Source organism: Capra hircus, chromosome 1 (genome assembly GCF_001704415.2).
Source record: "Capra hircus breed San Clemente chromosome 1, ASM170441v1, whole genome shotgun sequence".
Taxonomy (NCBI): Eukaryota; Metazoa; Chordata; class Mammalia; order Artiodactyla; family Bovidae; genus Capra; species Capra hircus.
This window is the reverse complement of record NC_030808.1, coordinates 98,274,934-98,292,912: the sequence shown is the minus strand read 5'-3', so window position 1 is coordinate 98,292,912 and position 17,979 is coordinate 98,274,934. Positions and strand designations below refer to the sequence as shown.

The 17,979-nt window shown below is 37.4% G+C and overlaps 1 protein-coding gene across 1 annotated transcript in view; it reads left to right on the top strand.

Moving 5' to 3' along the window:
* LOC102190915 (EGF-like and EMI domain-containing protein 1) overlaps nt 1-17,979 on the top strand; it is a gene marked incomplete at its 5' end in the record, with an annotated part of 494,420 nt that overhangs the window by 339,759 nt on the left and 136,682 nt on the right.

Below are 17,979 nucleotides of genomic sequence, written 5' to 3'. Positions count from 1 at the left end.
GCAAATTGGTTTTAGTTCCTCATCTGATTTTTTAGCAGTGTTGTAGACTTGTCATAACTTTTTGTCTTCCTGGATAAGAGCTAACAGTTCGGGAAGACTGTGTTTTGTACAAACTTTCAGCTTTCCAACATATCATACTGTGAAGCTATTTTTTTGCAGCCACTTGGTAAGAGTTATACATAAATTACATAGGGAATTTGAATTAAAGGCAATTGCACTTGGAGGTGGTGGAGGTTTAGTCACTAAGTCGTGTCCAACTCTTTTATGACCCCACGGGCTGTAGCCCACCAGACTCCTCTGTCCATGGGATGTTCCAGGCAAGAATACTGGAGTGGGTTGCCATTTCCTTCTCCAGGGATCTTCCCAACCAGGGACTGAGCCTTAGTCTCCCACATTGTAGGCAGTTTCTTCATCTGTCTGAGCCTGCTGGGAAGCAATGTGATTGTTAGTTTCAATAGAAAATTTTCAGTTAAAATTGCTTTGCAAATACACCCAAATATTTCAAACATATCTTATTATTAACAGATAGGACTATAACTGGGCTTTCCTGATGGCTTAGCAGGTAAAGAATCCACCTTTAATGCAGAAGACACAGGAGATATGGGTTCAATCCCTGGGTCAGGAGGAGCCACTGGAGAAGGAAATGGCAACCTGCTCCAGTGTTCTTCCTTAGAAAATTCCAAGGACAGAGGAGCCTGGCGGGCTACAGTGCATGGGGTTATCAAGAGTCGAACACGACTGAGCGACTGAACACACACGAGGACTGCAATAAGAGGGTAGTAATTTTAGAATTGTTATTTAATGTCAGCATGACATTGATTTTAATATTTTTTCACATTTTGAAAAATTCTTGAAAAATAAATATATCTCTAGAAATGTAAGATGTGCTATAATGGCCTTTTTCCAATGTCTCTGGTTTCATTTATTTAAAGTAGCCATTGTTTAATGTAAGTTTTTCCTACAAAAATCTAATTTTCCATTTACAGCCTCGTGGATGGACCTAGAGAATGTTAAGCTTAGTGAAATAAGTCAGGCGAAGAAAGACAAGTACTATATAATATCACTTATAAGTGGAATCTAAAAAATAATACAAACAAATTTATATACAAAAAAGAAACAGACTCACAGACAGAGAACAGAAACTTATGGTGACCAAATGGGGAAGAAGAAGAGAGGGGGACAAATTAAAAGTTTGAGACTAGCAAATACAAACTACTATACATAAACTAGATAAGCAACAGGGGTTTACTAGATAGCACCGACGATTATGCCCAATATCTTATAATAACCTATAATAGAATATAATCTGCAAAAAGAAGAATCACTATGTTGTACACCTGAAAATGACATAATATTGTAAATTAGAAGGCTTCCCATGTGGCGCTAGTGGTAACAGAATCCACCTGCCAATGCAAGAGACGCAAGAGATGTGGGTTTGATCCCTGGGTCAGGAAGCTCGCCTGGAGAAGAAATAGCAACCCAATGTAGCATTCTTGCCTGGGAAATCCCCTGGACAGAGAAGCCTGGCAGGCTACAGTCTGTGGGGTTGCAGAGTCCTTGGAGCAGGAAATGGCAACCCACTTCAGTTTTCTTGCCTGGGAAATCCCATGGACGGAGGAGCCTAGCACGCTATAGTCCGTGGAGTTGCCAAAGAGTTGGACAGGACTTAGCAACTAAGTAACAACAACAAAATAAATCAACTATATTTCGATAAAAAATCTAATTAGTTGTTTCACAACTCCTCTTGCTATACGAATTTCATTTTTTTAAATTGTTTTCAAATTTCTGATTAATATTTTAAAGAAGTTTTTTAGTAGAAATATGAAAGAAAAACAAAGCAGTTGTGTATAGGACATGAGTGCATTTATATTGGGCTTCAAAATTTGCAAAGCATTTTTATAGATGTTATCATAGTCATATTTGTCAACATTTTTACGAATTGTCATCATATTCTTTTTCAAATGAATAAGAAGCAGCTCACAAATGTGAAGTGACTTGCACGGTTTCTCACAGAAGAGTTAGAACTTGGATTCAAACTTCGAGCCTCAGAGGCTGAATGAAGTTCAGTGCATGTTGCCTTATAGCTGTGATTGTTTCTTCCTTTTTTTCTAGGGGTCATGTAAGGAGTGAGGTCACTGGACTGTAAGGACTGATCCTCCTCTGTGGTAGTCTAACACATTGCCACATTCCTCCTTTCTTTCCACTGCCAATAATGAATAGTAGAAGAAGGAGCTTGGCTGGGCCTTAGGAGACTCATGAAGGTTAAGACATTTGTTTGAGGTTCTCAGTTTGTTCCCTAGTGTCTAAGAGTTGAACAGGGTGCTGAAGTCTTGAACTGGAGCCACAGATGCACTATTTCAAGGAAAGTCCTAGAATTAAAACCATACATACTAGTTATTCCATTGGCATTGTCAAAATTATTCAGAACACATGCATTGTTAATATAATTCATTCATAATTCTGTAATCTCAAAATGAGATCATAATGACCAAGTACATTGTTTAAATACATTTCCCAATTATATCTGGGCATGTATGAATTTTCCAGAAATGTTGATTACTGTCGTATCTTACCCTATACAGAATTACAGTAAGTCTGAGACCTAAAGAGAAATTGACTAATGTGCTGGAAAAGCTAATTGCAGTAAGGAGCTTAAGTCTTCACTCCAGGAGATCTATTGATTTGAAAATTACTATGATATGTAAGATATGTCTGAATTTTGGGGGTAATTTTCATAAAACAGTCCTGTAAGAACAAAAATATGCATGATAAACTGGACCAAATACATTTAGTTTAGAGAAAGATGTGAGTAAAAATTGATACACTTCTGATTCTGCCTCTTTACTTTGTTCTGTGGCCAACTCTATTCAGCACTTGCTAGTTCTTGAAAGCAGTATAAGCAATCACTAAAACCGAAAAACTATAGACTAAATAGAACATGTGATTTTCAAAATAAAAGCATGTTTTAGGAGAATGGTCAATGTAAAAAAATCCAGATTCACAAATTTGTTTAAATATAGAAATTAATAGCTTATTTGTGTATGTAATTTAACAGATCTTTTTGTGTGTTTGCAATTCTCTTTTTTTCCTACAACCAGAAATGCAATACTGCTCTTGCAAACATCATATTTAATTCTTTAAGAGACTGCAGTATGTCATTACAGATGGATTGATAGCCTTGATGATATCATTGAACTTTTGTCATGCCTAACCTGGAAGACATGCTATATGTCAGAGAATTTTTGTCATTCATCTTGCTTTTGAAAGGCCAAATTTATTTGCAACCTTGAATGACATTGGACACATGAAACAGCCTGAAATCTATCATGCAGTGAGTATTTTATAAAACTGCAATTTTAAGTCCTTAAGTATTGACTTGGTTTTCAGAACCATCTTCAAATCCAATGACTTTCAAGTTTTTTACTTATGAACACTGATTTTTCAGTGGGTAAAAATTTTATATTTTCATATATATTTTTTCTGAGTATTTGAGGTCACCAAATGTGCACCTTGCTTTCTTTTACTTTTTAAAGAAAGGTGAAAAAATAATACAGTTGGAAATGCATGTTTATATTTTTTTATTTACTAAGTCAATATGTAACTGACCAGTGAACTAGTGATGAAGCTTATCTTCTGGTTGGATTATTTAGGCAATTTAAAAAAAAACCTCAAATCTTATATAAATACAACAGGATTATACAAAAGTAGTGTTATAGGAAGAAGAGCAAAATTGTTTTTAAGATCTCTGTCTGTAGAGCAAGAAATGTGATATATGTTACTATAAATTTATAATTTCATCCATATTAAGACTGAATTCATGTTCAATACAAATTAAACAAGAACAATCGAGTGCTTTCTATGAATCACACTTGACTTTTCAAGTATAAATAAATAATAATAGCTAATGTTTAGTTAATAATAAAAGCTACTATTTAAAGAGCTTATTTTAAGCTAGAAACTGTGTTATTTTAAATGTTTCATATCAGTTGATCCTCAAAATAGTCTTAATAAATTACCTTTCCTGCTTACTGTACAGATAACAAAATTAAGAACTATGAACAGAAAGTGAAAGTGTTAGTCTCTCAGTCGTGTGTGATTCTTTGAACCCTATGGACTGTAGCCCTCCAGGGTCCTCTGTCCATGGAATTCTCCAGGCAAGAACGTTGGAGTGGGTTGCCATTTCCTTCTCCAGGGGCTCTTTTCCTCACCCAGGAATTGAACCCAGGTCTATCGTATTGCTGGCAGATTCTTTACCATCTGAGCCATCAGAGCCCAAGAACTGTAGGGTTAGTCTCAAATATCTCATAAAGGAGTTTGTTTTTGTTCTTATCTGTGCCCTGGCAGATCCAGACTTAAGCTTGATAATAAGAGCCATTGCTTTTGAAAGTGTGGCCTGCCCAGAGAGCTCACCTGCTTGTTATATTTGCTTGTCCTTAAAGGGTTTCTACTTTAGCCCTGGTAGGAGGTTCTTGGTATAAACAGTGTGACACCCTCTGCTTTTATCAACTCTTCAGTACATAAACATGGGTCTAGTTTTCAGGAGGATAGTGATCTCCTGTTTAACTTCCACAGAGCATATTCTAAAATGCTATCTTTATCATTTGAACGTGACGATTACTCCAGAAATCAGAAGCATTCACATGCATTGTTGCCTTCTCAAGTAAGGACCGTCCAACTCATTGGTTGCTACAACCTTGGCCACAGGAAACGGACTGAATAGAATGCCAACATTCTATATCATTGAGCACTCTAAGCTCATTACAAAGCAGCTTAACAAGCAAAATTATAAGGCTCATTCATCTACTTTTTAATAGCACACTACATATTCTAAAATTCAAGTAAAAACACTAAAAATGATATAATTGTGCACTATGGCAAAGAGTATATAAAAAAAGAAAGGAAGATGGTAGGAACCTTTTAGCCTTAACTTAAAATATATATATATATTGCATTTGAGGTGAGGTGAAGTCGCTCAGTCGTGTCCGACTCTTTGCGACCCCATGGACTGTAGCCCGCCAAGCTCCTCTGTCCATGGGATTCTCCAGGCAAGAGTACTGGAGTGGGTTGCCATTTCCTTCTCCAGGGGATCTTCCTGACCCAGCGATCGAACCCAGGTCTCCCACATTGCGGGCAGACGCTTTAACCTCTGAGCCACCAGGGAAGCATTTTATTGTGCTGTTTTTCTGAAAGTATGTTCGTTGTAAAAAAGTTGGGAGACACTAAAGTGTATAGCAATAAAACAAAGCAAAAGCCATCTGCAATCACTTCAATCAAACATAAGCACTTTAGCATATTTGAGTATGTCCTTGCATTTTAAAAAATGTATTGACAGATAAGTAGATATGTGGGATGGCCATTATATATGTATGTAAATATACACACTCTTTGTGTGTCATAACATTTGCAGAGATAGATATTCTCCTGGAACATGATTGCTGTATAGTGGTCCTTGAGTCATATGTGTCATGACATACTTAATACTGTTCATATTCAATTTCTATTTTTCCTACTCTGGCATTGAAAAATAAGGAATCATTATGGACACTTTTGACTGTCTCCTTAAGATATATTCTGGAAAGAATTGCTGGGTGGAAAAATATATGCATGCATATACAGATTTTTGTGGACCCTTGAATCTCAGAAACTATTTCTCAGTTTGTGCTTTTACTAGCAAAGAATGTATGGTGTATTCCTTTATCACACCCTTATAATTTTACACATTAGCATTGATTTTAACCTTTGTAAATCTAACAGAGAAGGAATAATATTAACTTTATTTTCATTTTAATTTATTTGATTATTAATAGGGTACAAAAACATTTGACATTTATTAGACATCTGTATTTTTGATTTTTTTTTTCAGTTTATTTCATTGTACCATATTTCTGTTTGGAATAGTTCACCTTTTCCTTTTGATTTATACTAGCTTTTTAATATATTAATGATTTCTGCCCTTTTGCCTTTTATGTGTCAATGTTGTCTTCATTTCTTGTTTGTCTTTTAATTTTGGTCTCAGAATGATAGACTTTAAAGTTTATGTAGGGCTATCTATCAGCTTCTTTCTTTTATTCTATTTTATTTTTTTACTACTGCTGTTATTTTAGTTCCAAAAAATAAAACATATTTGTAAAATATCATTAGCTGTTTTTTGTGCTACTAAAATTCTTCCTGAGCAGAAGGTATTTTAAGCCCTTTTAATGTTATTTTTACATACTATTTTGACCAATTATTTTACATACTAATCATTTTGTCTTTTATTTCTTTAACTCTTGCTCATGTGTAAACTCTATCTCATCAATCTGATTATGAGATTTCTGAATGGTAAATTCAGTTTGACATTTGTAAATGGACATAAGTGGAAAAGGATTCTTCCACATGATATTTATTATTTTGATATTTCAGAATCAAGACTGGGTATCTTTACTGACAGTTTTCTCTCATATTATCTCCTAGAGATACATTTATTTACATTCTTTAGGAGTAAAAAGCCTTGTCTTCAATTGTCCCATGATCAGATGTCACAATCTAGGAAAAAGATTTTCAAATTTTTTAGTAACAGTTCTTCAGTTCAGTTCAGTCGCTCAGTCGTGTCCAACTCTTTGCAACCCCATGAACTGCAGCACGCCAGGCCTCCCTGCCCATCACCAACTCCCAGAGTTCACTCAGGCTCACATCCATCAAGTCAGTGATGCCATCCAGCCATCTCATCCTCTGTCATCCCCTTCTGCTCCTGCCCCCAATCCCTCCCAGCATCAGAGTCTTTTCCAATGAGCCAACTCTTTGCATGAGGTGGCCAAAGTACTGGAGTTTCAGCTTTAGCATCATTCCCTCCAAAGAAATCCCAGGGCTGATCTCCTTCAGAATGGACTGGTTCGATCTCCTTGCAGTTCAAGGGACTCTCAAGAATCTTCTCCAACACCACAGTTGAAAAGCATCAATTCTTTGGCACTCAGCTTTCTTCACGGTCCAACTCTCACATCCATACATGACCACAGGAAAAACCATAGCCTTGACTAGACGGACCTTAGTCGACAAAGTAATGTCTCTGCTTTTGAATATGCTATCTAGGTTGGTCATAACTTTGTTTCCAAGGAGTAAGTGTCTTTTAATTTCATGGCTGCAGCCACCATCTGCAGTGATTTTGGAGCCCAAAAAAATAAAGTCTGACACTGTTTCCACTGTTTTATTTAAATAGATTTTAAGTTGAGAGCTACCCAATATAAAAGCAGTACAAGCAAGTCAACCCACTTATTGAATTAGAGAAGTTATGCTACAGTGTTCCTTCTCCTTGTCCTCCTCTCCATTCCAATCCAGGCCTTCCCTGACAGAGATATGTGAATCTTCAAGGATTTGAAGCCAGGTCTTAAGACCAGGAAGTGTCAAGTCAGATGCCTTTAGAGCCAGTTAAATAAAATAAATGAATGAAATAAAATAAATGAGTGAGAAGGGATAGGTTGTGGGAAAGACTGTGTTGAACTGGAAAACACATAGAAAGTATAAATGTGGTCCAAAAGCATAGATTATTTTTCAAAGCCCTCTTTGGGGTATGCAAACCAGCATTACTTTTCTTTTAAAAATTCTACATTTATTTCAGGTAAAAATCTGGCAGAGGCAATTTGGACCATATTGATTCAGCTTTCAATTGAAGTAATTTTGTCATAATATGCTGTTCTAGGTTAGGTCTTCGGTTTCCCTGGTGGCTCAGATGGTAAAGAATCTGTCTGCAATGCAAGAGATCCTGACTCGATCCCTGGATTGGGAAGATCCCCTAGATAAGGGAATGGCAACCCACTCCAGTATTCTTGCCTGAAGAATTCCATAGACAGAGGAGTCTGGTAGGCTACAGTCCTTGGGGTTGAAAAAAGTTGGAGGGGACTGAATGACTAACACTCACAGGTTAGGCCTTATCTTTAAGTACAGGTCAATATTAGTCAAAAATTGTTGTAGAAAGTGTTGCTCAGTCATGTCTGACTCTTTGCAACCCCATGGACTATAGTCCATGGAATTCTCCAGGCCAGAATACTGGAGTGAGTAGCCTTTCCTTTCTCCAGGGGATCTTCCCAACCCAGGGATCAAACCCAGGTCTCCTGCCATGCAGTCAGATTCTTTACCAGATGAGCCACAAGGGAAGCCCAAAAATACTGGAGTGGGTAGCCTATCCCTTCTCCAGGGGATCTTCCTGACCCAGGAATCAAACTGGGGTCTCCTGCATTGCGGGTAGATTCTTCACCAACTGAGCTATCGGGGAAGCCCAGAAAATGTTAAGACTTTGGAAAAGCCTCTGTTGAAAATGTTCATTGTCTTATCCAATGGTCGTTATGTTCAAATAGATTTCCATAAGAATTTAATGACAGCAAAAATCTATCCCTCCAAAAAAAAGAAATCATTTCCCTTTGAATGGTTACCAAAAATTATATTTTATTGTTTTATTCTGTTTTTTAATATAAATTTATTATTTTAATTGGAGGCTGAGTACTTTACAATATTGTATTGGTTTTGCCATATATCTCACACCTATTTTTTAAAGTAATGATGGCACAAATAATATTACATCCAAAACTAAAATTTAAAAGATATAACTCTACTATTATTATGTCAAATTATTTATTTTTTAATCTTTCCAAGCTTTCTTCATAGGAATATGTAGCTTTTATAGTTGTAACTAAAACAGAGAAACAATTTGCAATCTATTTCAATATAATATTCTCCATGTTGATTTATAGCCATCACAATTATGACTTGTAATGACTGCACTGAAGGGATACATTTAATTTACTTATTTCCATATTGATGAACATTGCAGTTGTATAAATGCTTTATTTAACACATGTATGACTTTCAGTTTTCTTTTTAATGACCATAGCTTTTTTGAATAAGCATAATTTTAATGATTTTATCAGTTCTTTATGAGGTCTGTGTGATGTTAAGTACGGAAAGGTGCTAACAGAGTTGAATTCCATTGGAATATATTTTTGGACAAATTCTTAAATGTGAAATCACAGAACTCTTGATACTTAACCTATCCCAACACATCTTTTTTTTTTTCTTTTTCAGTAAACTAAGTTTCGAGAATAATATGTAAACTTGTACTCAGATATTTCTGAGGAAATCAGCTTTCACTGTTCTTTCTCTCTATGATATTTTGCAAGGCTCTGGACCTATTTTTAGAGTCTTGTATTCTTTGTTAATCATGAATTCCTTCCTTATTGACTGATTCATGTTGTAAGAAAAATAAACAAGCACATAATGCCTCCATTAATGGAGTTTTCTTTGCTTTAATGCAAGCAAAAGTAAGGGGGACCAAGAAATAGTGTAAACAGGTATTCTTTTACTGGCTACAATGGTCTATATGGTAACAGGCCAATTCTCTAGCTGAGAACAAATAGAAAAGTGGTATGTAATATTTAAAAAAATCACTCATCTGAAGACATTGGAGAATATCATGGCAGCCAGGAATATCAGTGAGACAAGGTTTCCCCATGAGGGACTGATTCATTAGTGACATAGTAGGAAATTCCTAAAGATGGGAAGAAAATTGCTGCTAATAGGAAGAAAGGTAGAAAGAAGAGTCATCAGCCTCACTAGGTTGGGAAGATGTAAATTCAAATTCAGGCCTATCATGGAATCCAAAGTTTGAGAGCTCAAAATTCTGGAGATAAGGTATCCCAGAGTTGAGTAAGACTGTGAAACCACAGCAAAGAAGTAATCAGGCAAAAAGAAAACATGCTATACAACTTATTAATTGGAAATTGGAGATAAAGTATTAAGAATTGTTAAAAGAATGTTAAAAAAATATATAGGACTAGCAGATGTAGGGAAAAGTCACTATGTCCAGGACTGAAAGAGAATGCCCAAGAAAAGAACAAACTTAGAAACAGTCTCCCGGCTTTCACACCAGATTGAAATTTACATCTAACTGGAGAGGTTTAGCTGTTGCCCAGTGGGTGGTATGAAAGCTTGGTGAGGTGCTGCTGGCCAGGGATGGTGGGCAGAAACCTGTGACTGGGGTGGCAGTGAGATTCAGTGGAAAGCTGATGGAGCACTGGTGAGACTTGCTGAAGGGTATGGACCACTGGAAAAATAGCTGCTTGCTGATAGGTAAGCTTCCCAATGAGAGGGAAGTAGCCTGCTGACAGCTGCAGTGTACATGCCTTTGAAACAGAAAACACTGGAGTCAAACTAATGTCTCTTCCCCTTACAGCATTCCTACAGTATCCTTCACTAAGGCTTATCATTGTACCACCTGGTAAAGTAAAAATATTTACAGGATCCAGCTTCAATATTATAAAGCAAGTCAAAAAGGAGTAGATTTGTAAAAATGAGCAAATTGTTGATGAAATGAAAAATTTCACCTAAGAAGTAAAATTTACAAAATAATCAACTATATATTTTATAGATTAAAAATATGATAACTTTAATGGAGAATGCAGTAGATGGAACTAAAGGTATATTATAAACAGTTGTTTATAGAGTTAATGACTAAATGACAGGTCAGTAGACCATATCTTGGAGAAGGCAATGGCACCCCACTCTAGTACTCTTGCCTGGAAAATCCCATGGACGGAGGAGCCTGGCGGGCTGCAGTCCATGGGGTCGCTAAGAATTGGAAAACAACTGAGCGACTTCACTTTCACTTTTCACTTTCATGCATTGGAGAAGGAAATGGCAACCCACTCCAGTGTTCTTGCCTGGAGAATCCCAGCAACAGGGGAGCCTGGTGGGCTGCCATCTATGGGATCACACAGAGTCGGACACGACTGAAGTGACTTAGCAGCAGCAGAGTCAGACACGACTGAAGTGACTTAGCAGACCATATCTAGATGGAAGCAAATAAAGAAAAAAAAAGTAGAACAAAACACAAAGTATCATAAGAAAAGTGACATAAAAATCAAAAGTCTCACAAATGAGAGTTATGCAGTGCTAAAAAGAAGAGAGATAAAATGGGCAAAATTGTGAGAACAATTTCTGCAAAACTTAGACATCAAACCATAAAATTGTGATGTACCTTAAATTCCAAGGAGGAAAGTTATTTAAAAAAGAACCACCACACTTTAAAGCATATCATAGTAAAACATCAGAAACAGAACAAAAAGAAAATCTTAAAAGTAGGCAGAGAAAAACAGTCACATTACATGCAAAAGGAAATTTAAATGATAATGAAATGTCACTTTCAGAATGCTTAAAGACAATGGCTGTCAATCTATGATTCTATTCCGCTGAAGATACTTTTCAAAAATTATAGTGTGATAAATGGGAGGAATAGGCAAATCTACACAGAAGAGTTTCAAATAACTTGCATATATACCTCACCCTGAAGGAGGAGGTAGGATATCTGCACTCCTTAAATGTCAGCTGTGCTCAATGACCTCATTCCAGCAAATACTGGTGCAGAAAGGAAGAAGAATGAGTGGGAAAATCTGACACACACTGTCAGCCTGGGTATCAAGGCTGACATCAGCAGGGCTAAGTCAGGTGCTGATAGTGTGCACTCTTGATACGACCATGAAAATGGCACTCCACCGCTGTGGTCTTCCTCCTCAAAACACATCATCCCAGTCAAACAATAAGATAAACATCATAAAAATCCAAATTGAGAGATATTCTGTAAGCTACCTGGCAGTACTCCTCAGAACTGTCAAGGTCATCAAAGGCAAGGAAAATCTGAGAAACTGTTAAAACCAACAAGAACCTAAGGGAACATGACAATTACATATAATATGTTACCCTGGAAGGGATCCTGGGACTGAAAAAGGATGTTAGGTTAAAAACTAAGAAAGACTAAATGAAGTGTGGATTTTATTTAATAATGTACCAATATTGGCTCATTAATTAAAACAAGTGTACCATACTAATGTAGATATGTTTACTAATGGAATATGAAATAAATGGGGTATGTGGGAACTCTCTATCTTTGCAATTTTTCTGTAAATCTGAAAATGTTCTAAATTTTTTAAGTTTATTTAAAAATTAAGTGAAAAAATGTCATTTCCTAACAAAATTAAAAAAATAGCATTGCCAGCAAATCCATAGGAAGAGAAACACTAAAAGCAGTTTTCAGACAGTGGGGAAATTATTCCAAAAGGAATCAAAGAAGTAAAAGAAGCAGTGATAAATATCAGAAAAGGCAAATATGTAGATAAAGCTAAATTACTATTGACTGTGTAAAATAGCAACAATAAATCCTTATGCCTTTTAATATCTGAAATTCAAAAACATAATAAAAATAATATAAAAAGCAGGAAAAGCATAAAGATGTTAAAGTATAAGTTTCTAGGATTGTCAGGGAAGTGATTAAAATACTAATTTATATTAGACTTTAATAATAGATAATATAATATGTACAGTAACCACTAAAAGGATAATAAAGTAATATTTAACTGACAACCTAATAAAGAATGCATATAAAACACTAAAAATAATAAGTTTAAAAGGTTATAGAGAAGAGAGTAAAAGTAATGTAAATATATGGAAATATAGAAAAATAAGAAAATAAATGGTAAATTTAATCAAAATATGTGAGTAATTACATTAAAAGTCAATGATATAGTACTATAGTTTAAAGATATTAGTTATTTAAAATAACACATACAAAGATACATGAATATAATTTCTCAATTTAGCAAATACACAAAAATTTAAAAGTAAAATTTAGAAAATAAAATGTTTTTAGACAAGACCAAGTATCTGGGACCTTTTGGTGTGAACCAAATGTCTTATGGACAAGATGTCTAATGGAGTTTTTGTACAAGACCAAATATCAAGAATTTTTTGGCATGAACAAAGTGTCTTAGACACGTCTTAGACAGGACCATATTTTCTAATACCTCAATTTTAATTGAAAAAGTGTAGCTGGAGCTAAAGAGGAACATTTTATAATAGCAAAGGTTTAATCTGTTGGAAGATGTGGCAGTTCTAAACTTGTTTGCCACTCATAATAGGGCTTCAAAATAGATGAACCAAAAATTGCAGTTATAGAAGAACAAATGTAAAATCAGAGAGAATTTACTATGCCTCTCACTAACTGATATATTGACAAACATTAAAAATTCATAAGGATACAAAGATATGAGAAGCATGATTAATAAACTTGACCTGATTATACATTTTTCCTAAATGTATAAGTATCATACATATATCATCTGAATCTGCCTGCAAGGTGGGAGACCTGGGTTCGATCCCTGGTTTGGGAAGACCCTCTGGAGAACGGAATGGCAACCCACTCCAGTATTCTTGCCTGGAAAATTCCATAAACAAAGGAGCCCGGTGAGGTATAGTCTGCTGCTGCTGCTGCTGCTGCTGCTGCTGCTAAGTCGCTTCAGTTGTGTCTGACTCTGTGCAACCCCATAGACGGCAGCCCATCAGGCTCCCCCATCCCTGGGATTCTCCAGGCAAGAATACTGGAGTGGGTTGCCATTTCCTTCTTCAGTGCATGAAGGTGAAAAGTGAAAGTGAAGTCACTTAGTCGTGTCCGACTCTTAGCGACCCCATGGACTGTAGCCCACCAGGCTCCTCCATCCATGGAATTTTCCAGCTAGAGTACTGGAGTGGGGTATAGTCTATGGGGTCACAAGAGTCAGACACGACTGAGCAACTAACATACACACATAATTATATGTTCATATATACGTACAGAAAACATAGCACCTGGCAACTGTAAGATATACTTTACTTTCAAGTCAATATAGATTTTTTAAAACCAAAATTGACCATATGCTGGAATATAAATCAAGACTTAACAAATCTTGAAGAACTGAAGTCATGAAGAACATATTCTCTGTACACAGGAGAATTAATCTATCATTTCATAATAACAAGATGATTCGAAGTTCCTCAAATATTTGAAACCCCCCCAAATATACCTAAAATGACCCAAACGAAAAAATGTTAATTTAGATTAGGAAATATTTTGAGTTGAATGATAAGTCATAACACAGCAAAGCCTGTGGGATGCAGATAATCCTTATTTTTAGGAAAATATAAAGCCTTAAATGAACATATCGGGGTGATACACTCTCTCCAAGAAGGCTACCATCAATTTCTTGCTTCACTGGAACACCTACAAAGCCCATATTGTGAGAAGAAATTCTTCCATCTCCTGGAATCTCAGCTCAGCTGTTCCTGCATTATCCAATAGATGTCTAAGAAGGGGCGCTATGTGACTTTCAAAGCTAGGTCATTAGAAGCATTATAGCCTCTGTTTGGATCTCTTAGAATTGTCTCTCTGGGTAATGATAACCACCATGTATTGGTAAAATGTCTCTATCCTCAGACCACCAGGCAATGAGAAATTCAAAGTTAGGCATATGGAAATAAAGAGAGGTGCCCGAGCAGTCTGTCGGCTCGGCTGCAGCCTATGGCTGCAGTCACCAACTGCAGTGCTTTTGGAGCCATGAAATTAAAAGACGCTTACTCCTTGGAAGCAAAGTTATGACTAACCTAGATAGCATATTCAAAAGCAGAGATGTTACTTTGCCAACAAAGGTCCATCTAGTCAAGGCTATAGTTTTTCCAGTAGTCATGTATGGATGTGAGAGTTGGACTGTGAAGAAAGCTGAGTGCCAAAGAATTGATGCTTTTGAACTGTGGTGTTGGAGAAGACTCTTGAGAGTCCCTTGGACTGCAAGGAGATCCAACCAGTCCATTCTGAAGGAGATCAGCCCTAGGATTTCTTTGAAGGGAATGATGCTGAAGCTGAAACTCCAGTACTTTGGCCACCTCATGCGAAGAGTTGACTCATTGGAAAAGACTCTGATGCTGGGAGGGATTAGGGGCAGGAGCAGAAGGGGATGACAGAGGATGAGATGGCTGGATGGCATCACTGACTCGATGGACGTGAGTCTGAGTGAACTCCGGGAGTTGGTGATGGACAGGGAGGCCTGGCCTGCTGCTATTCATGGGGTCTCAAAGAGTCGGACACGACTGAGCGACTGAACTGAACATGCTTAAATGAAAATATGAATATTCTTATTCTTATTTATTTTAAAAGTGGAATCAATAATTAAAAGTCAATGCACACATACACACATACCCAAACACAATCCCAGGCCCAGACAGTATTATAACTGAATTCTTCCAAACATTTAAGTAAGAAAAAACCTTAAAATTTTTCAGATAATAGAAAAAAGTGGAGAAATGGCCTCTTTGTGATACAAATACTGAAGAACTAAAATAGACAGGAACTTTCCTAATCTGATAAAAGTAATCTATTAAAAGAAACACCCTACAGTACACAATATTCCTTACAGTGAAATGTTAACATATATCTTTATAATTTCAGAAGCCAGACAAGGATAAACACTGCTACAATTTCTCTAGCATTCTATGTGATCCACTAGTTAAAAAACCAGTATTTTAAGAACTGATTGAACAAATGGACAAAATATGTGAATAAGCACTTAAACAAAATTTTATCCAAATGGCCAATAACATGAAAAAGGTGCTTAACCTAATTAATCATCTGGAAAATGCAAATTAAAATTACAATGTGATGCTATTGTATACTCTCCAGAAGAGCTAAAATGAAAAACAAAACAAAATAGAATATCCCAAGCACTACAAAGGACGAGTAGCATCTGGTCTGTAACACACCACTGATGGGAGTGTAAATTAGAATCGCCCCTTTAGAAGACTATTTGGCTGTACTATTAAAGCAGAATCTAACATAGCTTTTGACCCAGCAATTCCAATCCTAGATATATTACCCAACAGATATGTATATGTAGGTCTATCAAAGACTTGTGTGACGATGTTCATCAAGACACTCTTTACAATAACCAAAAATAAGAAAATAGCTAAATTTCCATTAACTATGAAATGGGTAAATAAAAAATATGGTATATTCATATATGTGAATGATATACAGGAATAAAAATGAACAGACTACAGGTACAGTCTCATAATCTCAAACAGAATACTGGACAAAAGAAGACAGACACAAAAATACGCACAGTATGATCAGTTATGTAGAACTCAGAAAGACAAAACTAACCTATCGTGTTAAAGATTAGGACGGTTGCACCTTCAGCTAGGCAGAACACTCTGGGTGTTAGCAATGGTCTGTTTCTTGGGGTTGCATTGCTATATTTTATGTTTGAAAACTTATCAAACTGTTGCAGGAAAGGGGACCCCTTCCAGGGCCCAAAAGTGGTCTCTTGTCTTACACTCAGAAATGAATTGTCTGAGGAGACACATGTGCTGACAAAGCAAGAGATTTTACTGGGAAAGGGCACCAGGGTGGAGAGCAGTAGGCTAAGGGAACCCAGAAGGACTGCTCTGCCATGTGGCTTGCAGTTTGGGTTTTATGGTGATGGGATTAATTTCCCAGTTGTCTTTAGCCAATCATTCTGATTCAGAGTCCTTCCTGGTGGTGCACATATCACTCAGCCAGCAAGAAAGATTCTGGGAGGTGGTCAGTTTCATGGTGTCTCCTTTTGACCTTTCCTGAACTCTTCCCGTTGGTGGTGGCTTATTAGTTCCATGTTCCTTGCCAGGACCTCCTGTTGTAAAACAACTCATGCAAATGGTTAGTAGGGGCCTGGCCAGGGTGGGCGGCTTCAGTCAGTGTGCTTCCCCTAACAAAACTTAAGACAAGTTTACTTTTGTATGTGTATGGCACACTTCAATAAAAATTTACCTGCTGCTGCTGCTGCTAAGTCGCTTCCGTTGTGTCCGACTCTGTGCGACCCCATAGACGGGAGCCCACCAGGCTCCCCCATCCCTGGGATTCTCCAAGCAAGAACACTGGAGTGGGTTGCCATTTCCTTCTCCAGTGCATGAAAGTGAAAAGTAAAAGTGAAGTCGCTCTTAGCGACCCCATGGACTGCAGCCTACCCGGCTCCTCTGTCCATGGGATTTTCCAGGCAAGAGTACTGGAGTGGGGTGCCATTGCCTTCTCCAAAAATTTACCTATAATCTAATTAAATTTATTTATACAGCTGCAGAGCCAAGCCTCAGGCAAAATCACTTTTATCGAGTTGTGCACCAAACCCCACTCTGCGTCATTTTTTTTCAGTTATCAGGGCTCTGCAGTCTTGATTCTACCATTATGGAGACTCATCTCCCCTTTGGCAATGCTCCTACATTGTCAGCTTCTTCAGCTGGTCCTGACTTAACTCATTGCCCACCCCCATCTCTCTCTTCTTCACTCTCCCATCTTTACTTGCTACCTCCCACTTCCTTTCTGCCCTCTCCACCCTCTCTCTCTTCCAGCCACAATTACCTCATAAAACAAATACCGTTGTCAGCAAGTCAGCGTACAGAAGTGGCTACTATGAGCAGAACAGGCCACTCACTATCAAACCTATAGATAATTTGGAATTCTTAACAACTGCAAGCTGGTTGGGGTGTACATGAAATCAAGCCCTATCTGTAAGGATGCTTTCTGACCACAAGTTAAGAAGTGGGCTGTGGACATATCCAGCACATGGACACAATCACATCACACTTCTGTTTAGTCCTCCACCCAAGCTGGATTTGAACCACTGGAAATCATGAAATTATCCTTTTACCTTCCCCTACACTGTCTAGTGCAATGCCAAAGATACAGTAGTAGTGTTAGTTGCTCAATAGTGTCCAACTCTTTGTGACCCCACAGACTGTAGCCCGCCAGTCTCCTCTATCCATGGGATTTTCCAGGCAAGAATACTGGAGTGGATTGCCATTCCCTTCTCCAGAGGATCTTCCTGACCCAGGAATCAAACCGTGGTCTCCTGCATTGCAGGAGAACTCTTAACCCTTGAGCTACAGGGAAGACCTAAAGATACAGTGGTTCAGTTTAATTCAATTCAGTTCAGTTCACTCGCTCAGCCATGTCTGACTCTTTGTGACCCCATGAACTGCAGCACACCAGGTCTCCCTGTCCATCACCACCTCCTGGAGCCTACCCAAACCCATGTCCATTGAGTCAGTGATGCCATCCAACCATCTCATCCTCTGTCGTCCCCTTCTCCTCCTGCCCTCAGTCTTTTCCAGCATCAGAGT